The 22,344-nt window shown below is 41.3% G+C and overlaps 1 protein-coding gene across 2 annotated transcripts in view; it reads left to right on the top strand.

Moving 5' to 3' along the window:
- Positions 1-340: 340 nt before the first annotated feature.
- Dh44 (diuretic hormone 44) overlaps positions 341-22,344 on the top strand; it is a 641,673-nt gene continuing 619,669 nt past the window's right edge. The window contains exon 1 of one of the 2 annotated variants that reach the window (XM_067158433.2): positions 341-456. The gene's annotated coding sequence lies outside the window, so the exon portion shown is untranslated. Of the gene's footprint in view, positions 457-12,748; positions 12,808-22,344 lie in introns of those variants that run through there. The other variant, XM_067158434.2, reaches the window with a different exon arrangement.

Here is a 22,344-nt window from a genome sequence, read left to right on the forward strand (position 1 = left end):
CCGGCTGGGGAAGCCTGTTACACTCCTATGGGGGCAATGAGTAATGAATGATAGATGAAATGAAAGATGACAGGGAAAACCGGAGTATCCGGAGAAAAACCTGTCCCACCTCCTCTTTGTCCAGCACAAATATCACATGGGATGACCGGGATTTGAACCCCGGTAACAAGCGGTGAGAGACCGACGTGCTGCCGCGTGAGCCACGGGGGCTTCCCTGCTTAGTGTTACTGAGCTTTAAATTATAAATATGAAATTTATCTTTGTGACTACGAAAAAGGAAGGTCTAAAATGTTCTTTCTTTTTTCTTTCTTTCTTGCAGGGCCGGTTTACCCAGATCATGCTACGCCTCTATCAGGGAGCAAAGAGCTGTAATCTCTCATATGAGGAAGCACCTCCCAGGTTGATTGAATCTCGTTCCTGTTCTGAGTCCAGTGTTACACTCGCTGACGAAACAAGGTAAGCACTCAAGTAGTATAAATGGGGGACAAATGGGCAGTGTTTAGAATTTTCGTCGTTTTAAGGGCAGGGTGTGTTTTTATTTGTCTCTTTTACCTGATTTCACTTGTGTTCTGTGAATGTTGGAATTTTTGGCGCTGGAGGGTTCAATGTTTGCTGCATTGTTACCTGATTTTTCTCGCAAATTTTGAAGTTTTACGAATGTTGGAATTTTAGTTCTATTTGGAAAAACAAAGTTGGTATCGTTATCTCAGCAGATTCGGATACCCAGCCAAAGTATTGTAAGCTCAATTTTGAGCCCCTTTGTAACATTAGTGAAAGTGAAAACAGAATAGCAATATCTTCAGCTGTTCACGATTACTTGAGGTGGACAGCTTAGCTGAATAACCCTGTTGTCGTTGCGATGCGATGCTGTGCAGAAGAAATTCAAAGTTGCACCAATCATAGAGAAAATGCGTGAATCGCATCTGCGATGGTATGGGCATGCATTCTGTAGCAGTGAAACCTCAGTTGCAAAGGCTGCCCTTCACGTGAACGTGGAGGGTCGCCGACCTCGAGGGCGACCTCAAACACGCTGGCTGGCCCTTGCGACGGTATGGATCGATTGAAGTGGAGGAAACATTGCAAGGAGGCACACCCCGCATAAATGGGAAAATGCAAAGAAGATGATGGTGTTTGTCGTGTTAAGCAAACGGAAAACCGCTTTTCTTACGGGGATTTCCGACAACAGTTTAGTGGAGAGATGGCGTGGAATGGCATTAGTAAGCTGGAGTAGAGTTTTTAAAAGTACTGTGTTTTGTCTTATATTGCTCAGAATAAAAAAAAGGTATTCAGCTTACACCAGTTATTTCTGGGATCGCTGGAGCCAGAATCGACGGTGATTCGAACTTAAGCCTTCGGGGTGGGAAGCCAGCAGCTAACCCACTGAGCTAATCACGCGCCCCATTGCTCAGGATTCAAAAAGAATGGTATTTCTGTATCGGTCGTGTTCACAACAACAAGGACATCCCAATTCTTAATTTTCCGTAATCTTTGTCTGTCTGTCTGTCTGTCTGTCTGTATGGGCATCACGAGAAAATGGCTACTTTCCGCCAATATTCAAGCAGGTTGTTTTACTCGGGACGCAGCAGTAATGCCATCAATCGGAGGTGAATGGGAGCAGAAGAGACAAATCACATCACAGAAAAAGGTCAATGTAATGATATTTTTGATCAGTTTTTATGAGCTTTCGGTATTGTAGACCTTCACATCTAGTTTTCTTACGACTCTGGGATGCTGGAGTATATAATATAAACGCAGTCCTTGATTTCTTTCATGAAATAAATAAATGGCGCATGGCTTTTAGTGCCGGGAGTGACCGAGGACTTGTTCGGCTCGCCAGGTGCAGGTATTTGGAATTGACCCCCGTAGGCGACCTGCGCGTCGTGATGAGGATGGAACGATGATGGTGAAGACACATACATCCAGCCCCCGTGCCAGCGAAATTAATCAGTGATGATTAAAATTCCCGACCCAGGGACCCCTGTGACCAAAAGGCCAGCACGCTAACCATTTAGCTATGGAACCGGACAGCTACCATGGTAAAACTGAATAAGACATAACTGATCGGAACTTGAATTCGCTATAACTTTTGTTGTGCAATATTTTTCGATAGGACCAATAACGTAGATATTTAAATATATGTATTTTTGACACCGTCCCCTAAACTACCACTTCATCCTGCGTGGACAAAGATTACTTTTATCCTGGACTGTAGTGGCTTATTCCCGATTTTCATTAAATTCTGTTCACCCATTTTCTCCTTGTTCGGCATTGATATGGACATTGCAGTTCCTACATACATACATACAGTACATACATACATACATACATACATACATACATACATCATTATAGACCGTTATGTCTTTCGGCGTTCAGTCTGCAACCTCTATGAATTTACTAAACGTCGCCACAATCATCTGTTTGCAACTAGTGCTGCGGCCTTATTTAGTTCTATGCCTCTTATGTTTAACTCGTTAGAAATGGAGTCTAACCATCGTCGTCTTGGTCTACCTCTACTTCTCTTACTCTCCATAACAGAGTCCATTATTCTTCTAGGTAAACTATCCTCCTCCATTTGCTTCACATGAACCCACCAAAAACCAAACCAAACCCCATGGCACTACAGTCCTTGAAGGGCCTTGGCCTACCAAGCGACCGCTGCTCAGCCCGAAGACCTGCAGATTACGAGGTGTTGTATGGTCAGCACGACGAATCCTCTCGGCCGTTATTCTTGGCTTTCTAGACCGGGGTCGCTATCTCACCGTCAGATAGCTCCTCAATTCTAATCACGTAGGCTGAGTGGACCTCGAACCAGCCCTCAGGTCCAGGTAAAAATCCCTGGCCTGGCCGGGAATCGGACCCGGGGCCTCCGGGTAAGAGGCAGGCACGCTACCCCTACACCACGGACATGAACCCACCACCGAGCATTTATCTCCTCATTCCGAGTACCCTCCTGCCATTCTTCCCACCTATTTGCACCAGCAATCATTCTCGCTACTTTCATGTCTGTTACTAACTTATGAATAAGATATCTTGAGTCCACCCAGCTTTCGCTCCCGTAAAGCAAAGTTGGTCTGAAAACAGACCGATGTAAAGATTGTTTCGTCCGGGAGCTGACTTCCTTCTTACAGAATAGTGTTGATCGCAACTGCGAGCTCACTGCATTAGCTTTACTACACCTTGATTCAATTTCACTTAGCAACAAAAATCGAAATTCATGAATATCACTGTTATCATATCCGGTACGGTAAAAGTGATCGGAAATGTGATTCTATGTAACTTTAATTATGTAGTATTTGTCGATAGGACCACTAGTAACTAGAGCCCGGATTTTTATGCATTAATAGGTTAGAATGCAAACTTACTAAAGCGAGTAGCAACTATAGCCTACCTTCACAACGACTATGCTATGGGTTTTGCATAAACATTATGGGTACGGCCCATCAGAACCCCTGTAACTTATGTTACTCTTGCTACATTATGGAAGAGTGGGTGGCCGACACTTCCTACTAACCAAATTAGTTTGCAATCCGACCTGTTACTGCATAAAAATTCGGGCTTTACTAATAACATAAATATTTGAGAATTACATTTTTCGCCTTCCCGTAAACTTCCATTTCACTAAGCGTGAATAAAATTATTTATAGTCTAGATGAGGGGTTTCCAAAAGGCGGCCCGCAGGCCGCGTGTGTCTCGCGAAGCCATTTTTGCGGCCCGCGAGAGCACTGTAAGAAATAATGAGAAGGAAAGTCACAAACATATTTATTAGCTCGTTCAAAAACATATTAATTATTATACACCGTATAGACCCAGGTCGAAACTAATTATTCTTTAATACTAGTTCCTCTTTTCAAGTGTTCACTTGTTCTCAATAGATTATAATTAATAAAAATCCAAATTTCAAGTAATAATGTTGTTATTTTTGCGTCCCACTGACTACTTGTGATGGTTTTCGGAGACGCCGAGGTGTCGAAATTTTGTCCAGCAGGAGTTCTTTTTACGTGCCAGTAAATCTATCGACACCAGGCTGACGTATATGAGCACCTTCAAATACCACCGGACTGAGCCAGAATCGAACCTGCCTAGCTTGGTTCAGAAGGCCAGCGCCTCAACCGTCTCAGCCACTGAGCCCGGCTCCAAATTTCACTCATTATGCGATTTTTAAAAAAATAATGTTTTAAGCAATTAAAATTATCAAACCCTCCTTTCAATTGAACTATGCATATCATTTCACAATGATGCTTCTGTACTATTTGCAGAATTTTGACGAAAAGTGCGGCCCGCGAACATGACTAAGGGTTCCAAAATGGCTCTCGAGCCCTTACAAATTGGAAACACCTGGTCTAGATTGTAGAGCTTCATTGCGCCGTCACTCCAATCAGGAAGATCATAGCAAATGGATTAAAGGAATCTGTTTTGGAGTTACATGATCTTGACTGTATTGCTACACGAGGCTGTGTGCGTGTCGACTGGACAATATTCCAGTTGACAGAAAGAAATGATGTGCAGTTGTAATTGATCCGACAGTGAAGGTTTCAAGACAGGACTGAGCAGTCACGCACAATTAATCTAGAGAAGAAAAGTATACCGAGAAAAAAAATTCAGGGATGCTCTTTTTGTAGTGTTGAGAATGATGGTGCAATCGGATTGGTGTTCAATGCTTTTCGATTCGAGAAAATCTGGTTGCTTTGTTACTTCCGGGAAGGAAGGGAGGGAGGGGAAGTGGGGTGTATGTTGGGGACAGAGATAATACTCCGCGCGTATGGGCACAAGCAATATCCTGAGTTCGTTTATTAAACAGCCGCAACTAGTGATGAGTCGCGTGATGCAAAGCTCTCGATGCATTCTGAGCAATCGATGCAGACCATGCCTCGTAATCCTATCTCCACGTTTGAATCGGGACATCATGCGCATATGGTGTGTTATCCCTCGACTTTACTTTGTCTGATAATCAACTAACGACGTTGCGACCACTAACTTGCCTGGGCTCCTGCTCACTAGCTTCAAACAACATTCTTCTCCCCTCCACACTATTTAGAGAAACAATGGCCTGTGGAAGTTGACTCATCCTTGAAAGACGTTAAAAACGGGCACTTCTTTGCGTTCCCCCTGCGATAATAAATATTAAAATATACGTGACACATTCCTAAATTACATGACCTAACGTTAAATCTAAACGAGAAAAATGATGGTGTTATTGGATTTTCTGTAAGCCTGTTTGCAATTTTCAAACTCGAGAAAAAAGTAATATTTTGGTCGACTAGAGTTATGGCCGCACTTCTCCGGAGGCAGATACATCTCGCACCTCGGCCGACACAACCCGAGTACAAACACATATCAATGTCCATAAATATCCGGATACCATACTCATGACCACTCAACATTATCTGTTTTGTATTGGGAAAACCCGCTCAGTACACATCCTTAAGGAGTGCACGGATGAGGGCGATCTGCGCTTAGTCTAAAACTTACAGAGTACCATCTCAGTTCTAAGAGATGACGAGCAGTCAGCAGATCTAGTAGTCTGTTTTATGAGGGATACTGGGCTGTTTTATAGTGTTTAAATGCGAAGTTTCTGTTATAAATTTTTTAACCGTGATGTTTATTCTTTTAACTCTATTTTTATCTTCGTGTATTTGTGTATTAACATGTTATTTAAACTTTGAATTTGACTGAAATATATAATTTTACTTTGCCGGCTCCGTGGTGTAGTGGTAGCGTGCCTGCCTCTTATCTGGAGCCCCGGGTTCGATTCCCCTCCAGGTCAGGGATTTTTACCTGGACCTGAGGGGTGGTTCGAAGTCTTCTCAGCCTACGTGATTAGAATTGAGGAGCTATCTGACGGTGACATAGCGGCTTCGGTCTAGAAAGCCGAGAATAACGGCCGAGAGGATTCGGCGTGCTGACCACACGACAGCTCTTAATCTGGAGGCCTTCGGGCTGAGCAGTGGTCTCTTTGTAGGACAAGGCCCTTCAAGGGCTGCAGTGCCATGGGGTTTGGTTTGTTTTTTTATAATTTTACTTTAAAGGCAATGCCTTATTTAATTTTATTACATTTGAATCCGATTTGAAATCATTTTTGTAAGAAAATAAGCCATTGCGAATTAGATTCGCCGATTATTTTAAATTCATAATCATTCTTCATAATTTATAAAATTCCTAGTCAGTGGGTAACTTTAAATTATTATTCCGAGTAGTATCATATCGTACGATTAGGAGCCGATGAGCTAGATCTTAGGCCCCTTTAATCAACATGCATCATCACTTAATTAAATCTCCGTTCTGCTTTTTTTGGTTAGCGCTGCTATCACCTAGTTGATGCGCTCCGAATTACAGACACAGCAATTGGTATTCCGTCCAGCATCATATTATCTTCCTATAACTTGCTTTTCTGGGTCAATATGTGAACACGAACGTGCCTTTGCCTTCTCTACGACTTTTAGCTGTAAACGAGACGAACCCACGACCTTTCGAATCTACAAGGAAGTTCCCAACTCCAGCAGTTTTCCATGACAAATACGAGGGCTATGTGGTTAGGTCATAGCAGCAAACGTGTAAGTGAAGAATTGTCGTAACAGAAGAAATGCTCTACAGTAGTTTGCTACTTGTCGCATGAACACATCCACGGCTTTCAGCGACGCCAAGAGTGGGAAAGAGTTAGGACTGGGAACAAAACAATAATAATGATAATAATAATAATAATAATATTGATAATAATAACAACTAGAGGACCCGCGTAGCACCACAGCATTCGTTATAACTACAGCCCGGATTTTTATGCAGTAACAGGTTAGATTGCAAACTAATTTGGTTAGTAGGAAGTGTCGGCCACCCGCTCTTCCATAATGTAGCAAGAGTAACATAAATTATAGAAGCTCTGATGGGCCGTACCTCTAATGTTTATGCAAACCGCACAGCTTAATCGTTGTGAAGGTAGACTATACTTGCTACTCGCTTCTGTAAATTTGCATTCTAACCTATTAATGCATAAAAATCCGGGCTCTAGTTATAACCAGGTCATACTCATATTGTTTTCCCTGCCTTTTCCAATGATTTTACGAACATTCAATAAGAAGCGCGTTATGGTATGCCGCAATTTGTAGTCAGAATTGATCCATTCTGAAGTCATCACGCCGTCTGTTTGGTAAAATCTAACCATCATGGGCCTATGTTATCTGTGAATAGTACCACCATGCGAGAAACACCATGGTTCTGCTTTACCAGTGATTAGTATCATTATGAAGGGCCGGTGACCTGGATTTTGGACCCCTTTAGATAATAAGCATCATACCAGTAACTAAGGCATTGTGGATTGGTTCCTCTGATTGTGTTTGTTTAATGGTAATTTTTTCATCATCATGGATTCTAGTCACTGGATACATTTTAAAGTTTTAATTTTCATTTCATTGCAGCTCGTACGATTAGAGGCCGGTGATTTAACTATTAGGCCCCTTTAAACAACAACAATCATCATCATCATCATCATCATCATCATCATCATCATCATCATCATCATCATCTATGAATGTTGATGCAGCAGTTATAACTATACAGAAGACAATAGATCTCGACGAACACAGCAAGTACAAATGTAACGATTTGCTCTTTGTGACAAGTTCATATTCAAGGTTTTTATAGTCTGGACCGCCTGCAGCGCTGCTAACAGCAATACGCAATACAAGATCTGCGTACCTGACGAGGCTGTATACTTCCTAATATTCTCTGGTGCGCCCGTTGTATTCTTGTATTGCATCGTCAATAATAGTGAAATAGCATACACAGAACCCGTGTGTTGTGTAATGCGAGCTTGAAAGGAAGTGTGTAAAAATATTACGACACGTTGCGTTAGACTGTAACAAAGTTCCGCATAATAACAGATATTTCTCACGTCGATATTTAAAATTATATTCTAGACGGGCTTGCTCATTTACGTTATAGTTGGCATTAAAGAAGGAATTCTCATTTTGTGATTTACGTAAACGAAATTACACAAATATACAGTATTTCTTATTAAATCATTATGACATTGGTTTATGACTAGAGCCCGGATTTTTTCGCATTAATAGATTAGAATGCAAACTTACTGAAGCGAGTAGCAAGTAGAGTCTACCTTCACAATGATTATGCTATGGGGTTTGCATAAACATTAGGGGTAAGGTCCATAAGAACCCCTACAATTTATGTTACTCTTGCTACATTATGGAAGAGAGGGTGGCTGACACTTCCTACTAACCAAATTAGTTTGCAATCTAACCTATTTCTGCGTAAAAATCCGGGCTTTATTTATGACATTGGTACTACAGTATATGAGCTCAGTGATAAAATATGGAACAGGAAGGACAGAATACAGGGTTTCTCATATAAACTCAGACCGAACGCACGGTGTTTATACTCTGCGCTACGGTAGCTGCAGTATGGGAGGCGCGCTCATAGTTCTTGACCTTGCAAGCAGCCTGCACGTGTTCGACCTGGCAAGCATCAGTCGCCAGTCTGAATCTCAGTTGTTAACACGGTATTTTAAATACGAGTCGGCTCGACGGTGACACGATCCATTTGTTCAGCAATTTCCTGGTGAAGAGTCACCTTCACGAGCACAGATTCACGTAATTGAAAAATAAATTTGAAACTACTGGCTCAGGGCTCAAGAAAAACATACGCGCACACAAACAGTTTTAATAGAGGAAAAACTAGATGATATTGGTGCGAATGTGGAACGGTCACCGAATAAATCACTCAGAAAATTAGCACAAGTAGGGGTTTCGGTTTCTTGGGGACACAGAACTAAAGAAACTGTTACCGGGAGAGTTGGCCGTGCGGTTATGGGTGCGCAGCTGTGAACTCGCATCCGGCAGATTGTAGGTTCGAACACCATTGTCGGCAGCCCTGAAGATGGTTTTCCTAGGTTTCCCATTTTCACACCAGGCAAATGCTGGGCTTGTACCTTAATTAAGGCCACGGCCGCTTCCTTCCCATTCCTAGGCCTTTCCTGTCCCATCGTCGCCATAAGGCCTATCTGCGTTGGTGCGACGTAAAGCAACTAGCAGAAAGAAAAATAACTTCACTCAATAACTATGAAGGCTGAAAGACTATGGTATGCCTCATGTTGTTTAGTTTATCAGTGACAAATTGATTGTTTACTATTTAATATATATCGGGTGAGTTGGCCATGAGGTTAGGGCCGCGCAGCTGTGAGCTTGCATCCGGGAGATAGTACATTCAAAACCATTGTCGGTAGCCCTGAATATGGTTTTCCGTGGTTTCCCGTTTTCACACCAGGCAAATGCTTGCGGCTGTATCTTAATTAAGGCTATGGTCGCTTCCTTCCCATTCGTAGGCCTTTCCTGTCCCATTGTCGCCATAAGACCTATCTGTGTCGGTGAGACGTAAAGCAAATAGCAAAAAAAAAAAAAAAAAAAAAAAAAACCTGTTACACATTAAACCGTACGGGCCCATTGTTTAAAACCTGCTCATCCAGCCACAAGAGTGAGTGGTATCTTGCATCACTGAATGATCGTTTATTCGACCCACAGCTTGTGTTCTTTTCGGATGAGACCTTGTTTCATCCCTCATCTCGTTGTTGGTGAGCAGAAAATCCTAACGGTATTTATAAGAGTCCCTCATTATGATAGGTGCTGTTAGTGCAAGACGAAATATTGGGCCTAGTTTTTTCGAGACGACAGTAAAAGCAGAGAGGTACCAAGATGACATGTTGAGCCGTTCTTCCATCAGTTAACGGAAGAAGAAAAATCACGTGGGTGGTTTCAACAAGATTCAGCCCCGGCTCATACAGCAGAATATTCCCGTCCTACAATGTCGGAAGTGTTTGCAGACAGAGTGATCAGTGCTGGTCTATCTCCCCCTCGTTCTGGGTTAACAATGTGTGATTTTTACTTGTGGTGTAAACTGAAAGAAAAAGCGTATCGAACACAAATCCTCACACATTGGAGGAACTGGAATGAAATCAGAAACATTACAGTGGCAGAACTCACTCGCGTCGGACAGAATGTGGTTACCAGATACAAGGCCTGTATAACCCAGGAAGGACGACACGTCCAGCATCTTTTATAAGGTGAAATTTCATATAAGATTGTATACACGCTTAAAGCAGGGCGACCGCGCGCGAGGCAGCTGCCGTAGCGCACAGTACAAACACTGTGCGTTCGGTCCTGGACACCCTGCACGTTATGTTTCTGACACGATTAAATAAATAAAATCAAAGCCATCTGTTACATTGAATCTTCCTTAATATCCTACGCTCTTTTATTTTTTCAGCTGGTCGGCTTGCACCGTGTCTACCCATGCTCAATGTTTCTGAAACAGGTCATCATATTCTTCTTCTTATTATTATTAGTGCTTGTTCCATATAGCAGGGTCTGATGTACAGCAGATGACTTGCAAACTCCATACAATCTTCAGCATACCCATTGATGGCATTCATCCACTGTTGTTTGTTGTTGTTGCTATTTTGCTTTACGTCGCACCGACACAGATAGGTCTTATGGCGACGATGGGACGGGAAAGGCCTAGGAATGGGAAGGAAGCGGCCGTGGCCTTAATTAAGGTACAGCCCCAGCATTTTCCTGGTGTGAAAATGGGAAACCACGGAAAACCATCTTCAGGGCTGCCGACAGTGGGGTTCGAACCCACTATCTCCCGGATGCGAGCTCACAGCTGCGCGCTCCTAACCGCACGGCCAACTCGCCCGGTCCACTGGTTTTTTTTTGGCCGTCCTCTTGGTCGGTGCCCTGGAAGAGAGATGTTGAGCGTAGTTTTAACAACAGAGTTGTCGGCACTTCTGATTACATGGGCGTGCTATCGTAGGTGGTACTGTCCATTGTGGGGACTAAGTGAAGGCTGACAAGGCCTAGTGACCAACATAGAATCCCTATTTTTGCAACGCGGACGTTATGTCCCAGATAGCAACACACGTTTCCCACAGCCTTGTGATACTGACACTTACGGTAAACAGGCAGTTGACGGTCACAGAGAACTTCTGTAACTTGGCGCCGTTTGATCCATGTGGCACTCATCCTGTGTTGGGCGTCCATTAAGCGAGCCCAGGTATCGAAAAGCAGACACGTTGTTAAGTTAGCAGCCATAATCGATAATGTTCCCTCTGTTTGCTCTCCGCACTCAACATATGATGTCTTTTTGATGTTCAGACGTAATCCATATTCATTAATTCTCTCTTTCCATGTTTGGACTATATCGCTTAAGTGTAGATCTTGCCTCGGATCCCATGTTACAGTTTCTTTTTGTATTCTTTCTCTGAAGCTTCCTCTGTCTCAGAACTTCTTCGTACGTGCGCTCACCTGCTGCCTTTGCTCTTGCATTCACACCCTCTCATAACCTCTGTTGGTAAAGTAACACTCCCGAAATCATTTTTTCGTTTCACCCTCTTTGGGGTACGTTGAATCAATCATTTCTCTATGTGTTATTCTTTTGTTAGTGCCTAGTATTTCTTCATTATTTCTGATCTTCGTTTCCTGTCATCTTTCGAGAAATAGACATGGTTTTAAATGTAGATTTTTTCTTGGAATCTTATGTTTTCGTCTTTAGTTATGACTTTAGATATTCGAACGAATAGTGATTTTTTTGGGTAATTTTTAATTCTACTATACTTGGGCCCACGAGAGTTGAAGTCTGACATTTGAGCGGCGAAAGCAGTAACTACGAAGTTACCTCAGTCTGCGGCATGTCACCCTTTCAAACAGGCTGAATATTTCAACAACTATGTTGGCCTAATGCAATTCAATGAACTTTGGCCCGTTCCTAAGCTCGTGCTAATAATTCCGGCATTTAAGACAGGACTCATCATTGCCGATAAATACGAGATTTTCTCTTCACTAAACTGACAATAACATCAACAAATTGCACATGTTAAATAGACAATACAACTGTACAACTAGCCACTGATTAACTTACAAAAATTAAACTGACAACAAAAATAACATTCAGGAAAGAAACAGTTACATTATTACATAAACCAGCAACAACTATCACAAAAGCCAGTGAAAGCAATCAAACCCACGTGGCGATAGCTTCCTTAAATATGGCAGCTCTGTTGTCGTTGCCATAGCAACAGACCATTTTCGAGCAGCGCTAGTCAACTTTCTCGCCGGTGGCGCTAAACGTCAGATTTCAACTCTCGTGGGCTCAACTATAGGTCTCTTTCAGTTTCTTTAAACCAGTTGGGTTTTCTTTTATGGTTACGGAAGAAGTCAAAGATTTGTTTGGTTAATCTGTTAGAGTTCATTCTGAGAAGATGACCGCAAAAATGTATCCTTCTTTTTCACATAGACTCTGAGACTTTTTCTTGATGTATATTATCTTATTATCCTGAAATTTTGTTCCTATCATCTTTCAAAAATTTTCCTTTCTTTTAGCTCGAGTTTCTCCACCTGGCCTTTGAAATTCATGTTTAGTGTTTCTGCTGAATATAGTGCCTCTGGTTTAATCACTGCTTTATAATGTTTAATTCTGGACCGCCACGAAAGGGATTTCTTCTTGTGTGTAACTTTTGTTAGTTGGAAGGCCAGTTCAAGTTTATTTTCCATGGATTCCATTGCTTTACATTCCACAGTATTCCTACTAATCTTTTCTCCGAGATACTTGAATTCTTTTACTATTATTATTTAGCGCAGACGTCATCACGCAGTTGCTGTAGGGAGCCGGTGTTACTTGCTCCGCTCGGGACGGCTGTCAAGTCACGTGACAAGAGAGCAGCGGACAGGCGGGTTGCATACCGTGGCAGTACTGTACTTGCCGCTCGGAAATGTTACCAGAACAGCAATGAAATACATACCGGTACATAAATAAATCATCTGTGAGGAATTATCAAACATTTAATATAAATAGAGTTGTGTAGGGTAATATGAAATGTACGAGCATCCTCAATGTGGTATTTTTAAGTCTTTCTAGTAACGTTATCTTTTTCCGGCCTTCATATTTATCATACTTGTTGGCGTGACACAAGGAGCAACGACGCTGCAGATTGCATTTTTTAATTTGATTCAATATTTTATTACATATTAAACATTTTGTGTGTTATTTTCTTGAAGGATCAAATACTCTTCTTTCCAAGAAGGTTTGAAAATTGTTGGCGTCGATGGCCTACGCTGTGCTGAACTGTCTTCCATAGTAGATGCAACTAGAGATGGGGAGATTCTGAACGAGTGATTCAAAATGAACGAATCATTGCAATGAACGACTGAATCATGATTCAGTGCACGAAATGAATCGACTCGTTTGTGAATCGAGAGATGGCAGCCGCAACGCCGCAACTCGTTCCTTGTTTCCTCGTTCGTTCTGATTCATATCGCCATATTGGGTCTCCACCATTTTTGAATCAATGACTACTTGTGAAGAACGACTCTGTTATTTTTTATTTAACCTGAACTAAAAGTCCGGTCTACAAGTTAAATACTCCTAACCTAACCTTACAGGAAAAAATATTTTCTTTTAAATAAGAAATTATCACGTAGTTTCAAGTCACACACTTCTCGGAACTTTAATATACACTCAACTTCCAGCTCGTTGCGAAATGTTAGGTTAAGTTTACTTCAAGGTTCCCGTTCACGTTCTTGTTCTCATGAACTAACGCGTGAAACATAGCCACAAAAATGTTCATATCTACTATAAATTTCAAATTCGATTCTCGTATTGTTTCGAATGGTAGGAAAGGATTAGTCAGACAGTTGTGTAGCATTTTCCGACTGTAACCTCCAAAAGGATATTACTCTTGTTAATATGCTATCAATTATTATTATTATTATTATTATTATCATTATTATTATTATTATTATACCTTGAACATTTCACTTCTTGTAACCTGTAAACATGTAAAACAGTAGCAGTTATAAAGAACATAACGGAATGGTTCATCTGAGTCCATGGTTTCGCTTTCGGCTCTCCGTCACGTGGTATTGGAATGAACGAATTAAAAGAACGAATCAAATGAACGAATCATTTTATTGAATCGGTTCAAATGAATCGGTTCTTCTAAAAGAATCAGATTCCCCATCTTTAGATGCAACATTAACCGACTAGACTTGAACGTCGTGTGGTGTGAGGATAAAGGTGGGAACACACTACTGTCACCTCACGTGAGTTCACGCGTTTCGTGTCGCAATCTAACCTGTCCAGAAAAATGAGCTATACCTTTGCGCAAATGGCCTGCAGTACGTACTACCTCATGCACTTCCCCTACCTGCTCGCTAAGCTGCTCTCGTTCCTCAAGAGCGGGAAGCAAACTGGCTCCGAAGGAATTTCGCTCTCGATTAACGATGCCTGATATAGCGCATGATGAATACAATATTATATATAATACTAGCATGTGCCCGCGGCTTTGCCCGCGTTTATTAATTGAACCGTTAGGTGTTTCTAAACTATTTATTTAAAAGCAAATTAAAACATTATATTTATTAACTCACATCGTTTTGACGTAAATTGCATGAAATATATTATTTTATTTTTATTATATTGTTACTTTCAATGCTTAAGATACCGGGTTGATGGATGGTACAAATAATATTAAAACCATGTAAAAGACCATGTTATATAATACAAAATATATTGTTTCCTTATAGAGCTTCGGAATAAATATTAATGTCCTTCTATTTGGAGGTAAGTTGTATACTGTATTGTGTTTGCCTTTCGAACTCTTGAACAGTCCACGTACAGTTGACAATGGCAAAAGCACCTTTTTCGAAGATGGAGTCCTACAACTTTAAGCGATTGTCCCATGTCGAAATTTCAGATCTCTGTGTGCCGTAGATTTGACTGGGCTTCGCACACATACACCCAAACGCTTCCGAATATTACGGGCTGAGGGCTCCTCGTGTCGCGGACCGAAAATGGCTTCCTACTCAATGGACTTACAGTCCAAGGAATACTACTTTGCCCGCAGCATGCTCAGTCATGATGGTGGCTTCAATAATATTCGTCATCAGTTTCACAGCCGTGTTCATTGCAGAGCATCAACAGCGTCGTATGCCCTCACACCATATAAGACCAAAAACGGTCTCCTACGCCCTGGACGTAAAACGGCTCCTTGAATACTGTGTTCTGTACCTATCTTACGTACGTTGCCTAGCGACAGCGTCTCGATGTATTTAATCTTGGTGACAGCACGTTGGATTGTCATATCCCAATGCACGTTTTCCGATGGTTTTTCGTTCATAACTCACCAACGAAAGCGAAAATGAAAATTCCGGCTTCGAGGTGCATTCGGACCCCTTTCCATCGACCTATGTTCAAAATTTCAGATATCTCAGTGCTGTAGATTTTGCTGGACATCGCGCACAGACAGACAGACAGACACACACTTTCTTTTATAATTATAGATATGTACAAGTACCATCTCAAGTTCATAACTCAAGTTCCATATCAAAAGTTGAGAGCCAGAAAAGAGCTTCGCTTGAGACACAGTGTAAGTCCTCTATAGAACCTCTATAATTACGCCAAGGACACTCAGTTGCAATGTGACCCACTGTCTGCTCCTCTTCTCCGCAGTCACATTACGGTGATGTCTCCAACCCTCTCTGAAGAGAGTGGCTCCACGTCTTCCTTAGCCGGTCCTAATTCGGTTTAGTGTCCTCCACTGCCGTCTGGACACTTGCAGGGTTCTCAATGATGTGGTAACGAGGATATCTGTTGCCATTGTTCTTTCCAGGCGTTCGATACATTAAAGGAGGTGCTCTGCAGATTCATTGCAGTACGCCAGGAAGTCATTTAGCTGGGGAAGCTGCTATGTCAGGATGAATAGGGAGGTGAGGATTGTTTTCTATTTTCTTCCATAAGATAAGCAGTGACTGTGATCTTCTTAGGGATGGAGGTGGTATGTGGCTTAGAGTGGGAAGCCAGTGTGTGTTAGTTGCTCGGATGCATCCTGTAATGATACGCATTGCTTGGTTCAGCTGGGTGTCTACTAGTCCAGTGTGAGCGCTGTTAAGCCAGGTTGAGCAGCAATATTCAGCGACTGCATAAGAAAGGGCAAGAGTAGTGGATCTCAGGATTTGAGCATTAGCACACCAGGATGTACCTGCCAGCTTTTGAAGGATGTTATTCCAATTCTTTTGCTATTTCTATCTTTTGTTCTTGCACGTTGAGGTACTTACCTGGGTGTTCGTTGTTTGCCATAATTTTGTTTTTTTTCGAAGGAGATGTATTATTATTATTATTATTATTATTATTATTATTAGAACTCGGATTTTTATGCATTAATAGGTTATAATGCAAACTTACTAAAGCGAGTATGCTATGGGCTTTGCATAAACATTAGGGGTACGGCCCATCAGAATTCCTATAATTTATGTTACTCTTGCTACATTATGGAAGAGCGGGTGGCCGACACTTCCTACTAACGAAATTAGTTTGCAATCTAACCTGTTACTGCATAAAAATCCGGGCTTTAATAATAATACTTATTATTAATATTATTATTATTGGTGTATCACTCGTTAACAAGTATGATTATTTTCCAAAGGTAAAGTTCAAGTCACATGAGTTCTTTGATGGCAGTATAATCCAATTCTCTAACCACAGACGCTTCCACAATGTTGGCACACAGCGTCTTGGGTAGTCACTGCTCCTTGAGGGTTGATATTTCTACTAGTCATACGTTCTTTCCTAGCATTGCGTTTGTCGGCCAGAAGTTTCCTCCGCTATAGTTCAAAGGATAGATGCCCTTGGTGGACGAGGCGACGCCATTCTGGACGGGTGGATGCCGCAACCTCCCGGGCGGGGAGGCGGTAGAATAACAACCACGGTATTACCGCCTGTCATAAGAGGTAACTAAAAGGGGCCCAGAGGGTCTTAACTTGGTAGCTTGTGTTGGCGACCACGGTTCCGTAAGCTGAGCCTTGGCATTGCTTCCACTTACTTGTGCCAGGCTCCTCACTTTCATCTATCCTATCCGACTTCCCTTGGAAAACTCTTGTTATTTCCGACCCCGACGGTATTAGGTTGCGAATCCTAGGGAGTCTTTCATTTTGACGCCCTCGTGGCCCTCGTCTATCTTTGGCCGACATCTTGATTTTTCGAAGTTTTGAACCCTGCCAGTTTTCCCCTCTGATTAGTATTAATAGAGAATGGTTGCCCACTTGTATTTCCTCTTAAACCACCACCACCACCACCACCACCACCACCACCACCACCACCGATTGTCATTATTGTTGACATTTTTCTTTTATCAAATTCTTAATTTAATCTTTGTAATTTCCGACAAAGGAGTAGCATTATTCAAATGTTACGAACTTTGGGCTGGGAGGAGTTGGAAATAAGGAGAGGAGCTTTTCTACTAAGTGGTATGTTCCGACCTGTCAGTGGAAAGATGACGTGAAATGACGTTAGTAGACGAATAAGCTCATTTATAAGACGAGGAAGAAGTGTTTCGTATAATTTGTTAAGGGTAATGTTCGATGAATTTCCAAGTTATCTCCAAGCGTTTAAGGAATGGCTAGGTCAGGGTCGGCCAACTGGCTGGCGTGTGATGTAAGAGAGACCGTGTGACGTCGGAGAGCCCATGTGACGTAATAGCGCAGAAGGTGGGGAGCCGCTGTCGTAGACTGGAGACGAAGAGACAGCCTCGCTTTGTACTAAACACGTGAAGTGCCATACATGCTGATGGCTACGGCTTTTATAGACACTTTTCACAAAAAGCCACACAAATCCTTCTTATTTAAAAAATATCTCTTACTTCTCTATCACACTGTAAATCTAATAACTCTAATTGCACGTATAGATCAACGTTATCTGCAACAACTGAAAATGGCGTAGTTAAAAGTAGAATATAATTTTCCAGATACTCCAAATTGTTAAATCTAGGGTCAAATTCCGAATAAAGGTAATTTATGATTATGACATACCTATCAATATCCTCCGCCGTATGGTGTTAGTGGTACAGTACAGTACATAAGTATGGACGAACCAGGCACATCACGGTGCGAGAAGCTATCTACGCCTCCGGTCTTTTTATCTTTATGGGAAGATCTACATTTATTTGTTGAAAATGATAGGATTGCTACAGCTAAATGTTTAGTTTGTAGAAAAGAGCTACAGTATGTAAAAATATATAATTTACAACGCCACTACAGTTTGTATCACGCTGCATGTTATGATCAGTATCAAGGCGAGGAAGGGGTGCGTGTAATTACAGAACTAAAAGGTAAATTAAATAACCATGTCGAGCATTCGATCAGTGAGTCAGCAGTTCGACTCAGTTATAAAATTTCATATTTAATTGCAAAGAAACTTAAACCGTTCAGTGGTGGTGAATTCGTAAAGGAATGTTTAATTGTAGCAGGTGAGGATTTTTGTCTAAATATCATTCAAGAGTTCGAAGCTACCAGCTTGTCCGCGCACACAGTGTCGACAAAAATTCAATCTGATGATGTCGACCTACAATTATTAGAACTGACAAAATGCTTCCGGACATACTCCTTAGCAATTGACGAGGGCACAGATATTTCTGACACGGCCCAGCTAGCCGTTTTCATACGAGGGGTTGACAAAAACTTTACAATTTGGGAGGAAATACTGGATTTAGTGCCTATGAAGAGTACCACGAAAGGCATCGACATTTTCAACTGCATTGTAAGTGTTGTTGAAAATGCTTCTCTGCCATGGAACAAACTAGTTTCAATAGCAACAGATGGTGCACCTTCTATGGTAGGGCGCAATTCTGGAGTAGCTGGGCTCACAATATAAAAAAAGATAGCTTTCCCCGATTGCATAGGTTTGCAGCGAGAATGTTGAGTATTTTCGGTTCCACGTATGCCTGTGAACGAATCTTTTCTATTTTCAATCAACAAAACCAAAACATTGAAGCCAGTTGTCAGACCACGATTTGAAGTGTGCTCTTAAACTTAGTGTTTCCTCAAATATTAACTCCAAATATTGCAAAACTAGTAAACGAAACAAGAATACAAAAATCAAGGAAACCCACGAGTGGCAACTGAGTATCGATATCATGGGATAAAACGTATGTTTTGAGTTTACATATTACTCTCTGTACTATTTTTGTTGTAAAACTGTACTGTTTGTTACTATTAGCACAATGGGTGATATTGTAAAACACTGCAATTTTGTGTTCAATATCAGTTCCAAAGATTCACCGGAAAAAGCAAGTTTAGTTTGTATGTGTAGAAGTAAAGTTGCTTTATAACTTTTATGTTACTTCATAACAAAGTTACGTTACAATAAATTATATGGATAGAAATATGTACTAAACATAACCGCATTATACTACCTGCAGCTCTTGGGCCTCCCCCTACGGATGACGTTGTGTTTCCCCTCGCCCCTCTAGCCATCACTTCTCAGTTCCTCGTTTCGCTGCCCGAGCAGAGTGTGTGACGTGTTACCTGACATCACACGTACACGCAGTTGGCGGACCCTGGGCTAAGTGAACAACTGACAGGGAGTCTTCCACTTGCGTGACAGCCCTAAACGCAGATCCTTGATGATTGATTGAAATGGAGTGATTCTTTCAAATGTGAGATAGTTCAGGCACGATGTTCTTAGCCATGGAAATCCCTTCCCTCGTTTCTACTTCAACCCTGTCATTGCTAGTCGTAACAGAACCAAGCTAAACATTTCTGTAACTATTTTAATTTTCCTTTCATTTGCCTGCCCTATCGACTACCATCCATTTTGGTATTTTAAATGTTAATCTGCTATGGGAAAAGCAAAATAGCAAAAAAGGAAATACCCGCCATGATCCCAATATTCTCTGAGAAGACTGCATCATATGACGAAGAATATAACCAATATTTTATGGGTATGTCTGTCCCTCAATTCAAGCCCCATTCACATCTGAAGTTGGTCACCATAGATGCTTTAAAGCTCCTTTGAAACAAGTTCTCGACATTGCATCTCAAAGTCGCTGGATGCAGGAATACCGTTTGTGTCCTTAACAAAACCTCTTGCTACCCTTCAACAGCAGGAGGTTAAATTGCAGGGTGTCTGTCGATAAGGAAGCCTTATACCCTCCGGCTTATTAAAACTTTCAGTACTTTGCCTTTGATTCTCGTCCAGCATGCGCATTCGTTCTGTTTACCAAATACCGTACTTCAGTAGAAGGATTTATTTTAGAATTTACATGGCGTTCTTCAAACAAACGTAAACTCTTTCCGAAACTCACCAAGAAAATTCATATATTTTTTGTTGATATTTCTCTGGTTGGAATTACGTTCATAGCTAGGGAGGTTACATTTTAGGATTTTAAACGAGGAATGTAATGTTTTAATAAAAATCCACAGTATTGGTTCTTCAGGCAAGCAACCCAATGTTGAAAACACCCTAGGGATAAGAGCTACGAATTAAGGTAAATAAAATATAATAAAGTGTGAGAATATATTCTTTATTTATTTCTGAAAATTAAAATCATTTTCTTAATCATCGTTATCCGGTCGATTAGATTAGCAGTTTACCTTTTTCTACCACTACGAGCGCTAATGTGAGTCAATGCAGAGTTTCACTCAAGCCCTTATTCGGTGTGGACATTTTTCAAGAAATCAAAAGATGCCTGAGGGTATTGAACCAAGGAACAGATTACAGAAAGAATTATGTAAATAAGTTAATTTGGCTAGGATTTGAATCAAAAAGGAAAGCGAGTAAAGAAACAATCGATTTCCGGCTGTTTTTCTGGAACTGCGTTTAGGCCGGAAGTGATTTTTGAATTTATTTTTAATTTTATAGCGCCATCCAAGACTCTCAATTTGAAACCTTTGCGGTCCCTTTATCCCTTCAACTTTCGGCACAATTGAGGTAACTGCTTAATTTTACGTTTTTCGTAGTACGGGGACCCGTACTTTGTCAGCTAGGAAATGTTTTCAATGTTAAAATATATTTAACATTTTCCTTGAGCATACCGTAAGGTCCCTTTCCAAGGCCTACGGTAACGACTACTGTGAGGTCACTTCCGTTACATTTTGCCGCGTTACGTTACACAAATTTTCTGATTATCCCTGGCGATGAAGAACGTACGAATTTGGAAAACACCGAAACGAAATAACAAGTAATGTTTCATTCCGGGCTTATGTCAATGTTATACTTTCGTATGTGTGTACACCCGTTATATGACCCTCTCAGATTGCTTCTGATGGTTTCGTCAGCTTCCGCTTAGAGCGCTAGTGTTTTACCACGTCCGGTGAGCCATCTGGTGACGAATGAACGTACCACTTCCACTTCTACTATAACGTCTAAATTCAAACGTTATATTGTTTGAAAAGCCTTTCTTGTTGAACAGTCGAGATTTCTTTCTGAAGACGCAGAGCAAAGTTCTTTGCGAAACGTAAAGAATTCCACCTTATTTTTTTTTGACACGGCATAAGCCCAAAAGCCTATGTCATGTCTGTAAGTACGGGCCTTGAAAGCATCAACGGCAGCAAAGTTAATTGATCCTAGAAATGAAGGAATGTAGTAGAACATATGGTAAAAAAGACTGCAATGATGCTGGCAAGCAGAAACATGATTATAAAACTTTTATTATACAAGTGGAAAATAATATTCGTCCTAGAAATAAAAAGACAGCTGACTATTCCAGACAAAACGCAAACAACTGGGAACTGGATAAATTAGAGACACATGACTGTCGAAAATATCACTGCCTTCTGTATACTACTTTGAATTACTTCCGTGAGGAATAATAGCGAGAAAAGCGAGCGTCTAGAAACCAATGATTTTCAGTGGTGTAACAGGTTAACGACAATACCACGGTAAGAGTTTTACCACGGTTTCATAACGCCTGATATTTACTGAGGATGGTGCACCCGGGCATGAGTACACGGTGTTGATGATCACTGAATCACCATTCTTTACGTTTATGCGATAAGTCTACCGAGTCTTTTATTTTTCCACTCTGCAGAAGCTAAGAAGTTAGCGCTACAAATATTTCTACTTCTCATCCGATGAAGATGCCATTTTTAGTAGGTTTTTTAGCCTCATCCTACACTCGACATAGAGCTTAATATCTGAGACGTGCTGGTGCAAAATGGCCTCTTTCTTCTGTGCCTTAATCTGCATCAAAAGGAGTTTATTTCCCACTGGGATTGTCTGCAGCGCTGACAACACACTTTAGTATGTCAGGTGCAGGGAAACATTCATCCTCTCCTTCATTTCTTGAGCTTCTTCCGTTGCTTCTCAGGTGTCCATTTGTGAAATAACAGTGTAGGAATGCTTTGTAACATTTGAAATTGGAACATGGAACAGTCATTGGAAGTATTTTCCTACCTTGTATCCCTTCAGTATCACTTCAGTGGCCAAATAAACCATCTCAGAAGACTGGTGTAAAAATGAAACCACTTTTCCCCTTTTTTACTTTTTTATTTACACATTTCGGCATTT

Source organism: Anabrus simplex, chromosome 14 (assembly GCF_040414725.1).
Source record: "Anabrus simplex isolate iqAnaSimp1 chromosome 14, ASM4041472v1, whole genome shotgun sequence".
Classification (NCBI taxonomy): domain Eukaryota; kingdom Metazoa; phylum Arthropoda; class Insecta; order Orthoptera; family Tettigoniidae; genus Anabrus; species Anabrus simplex.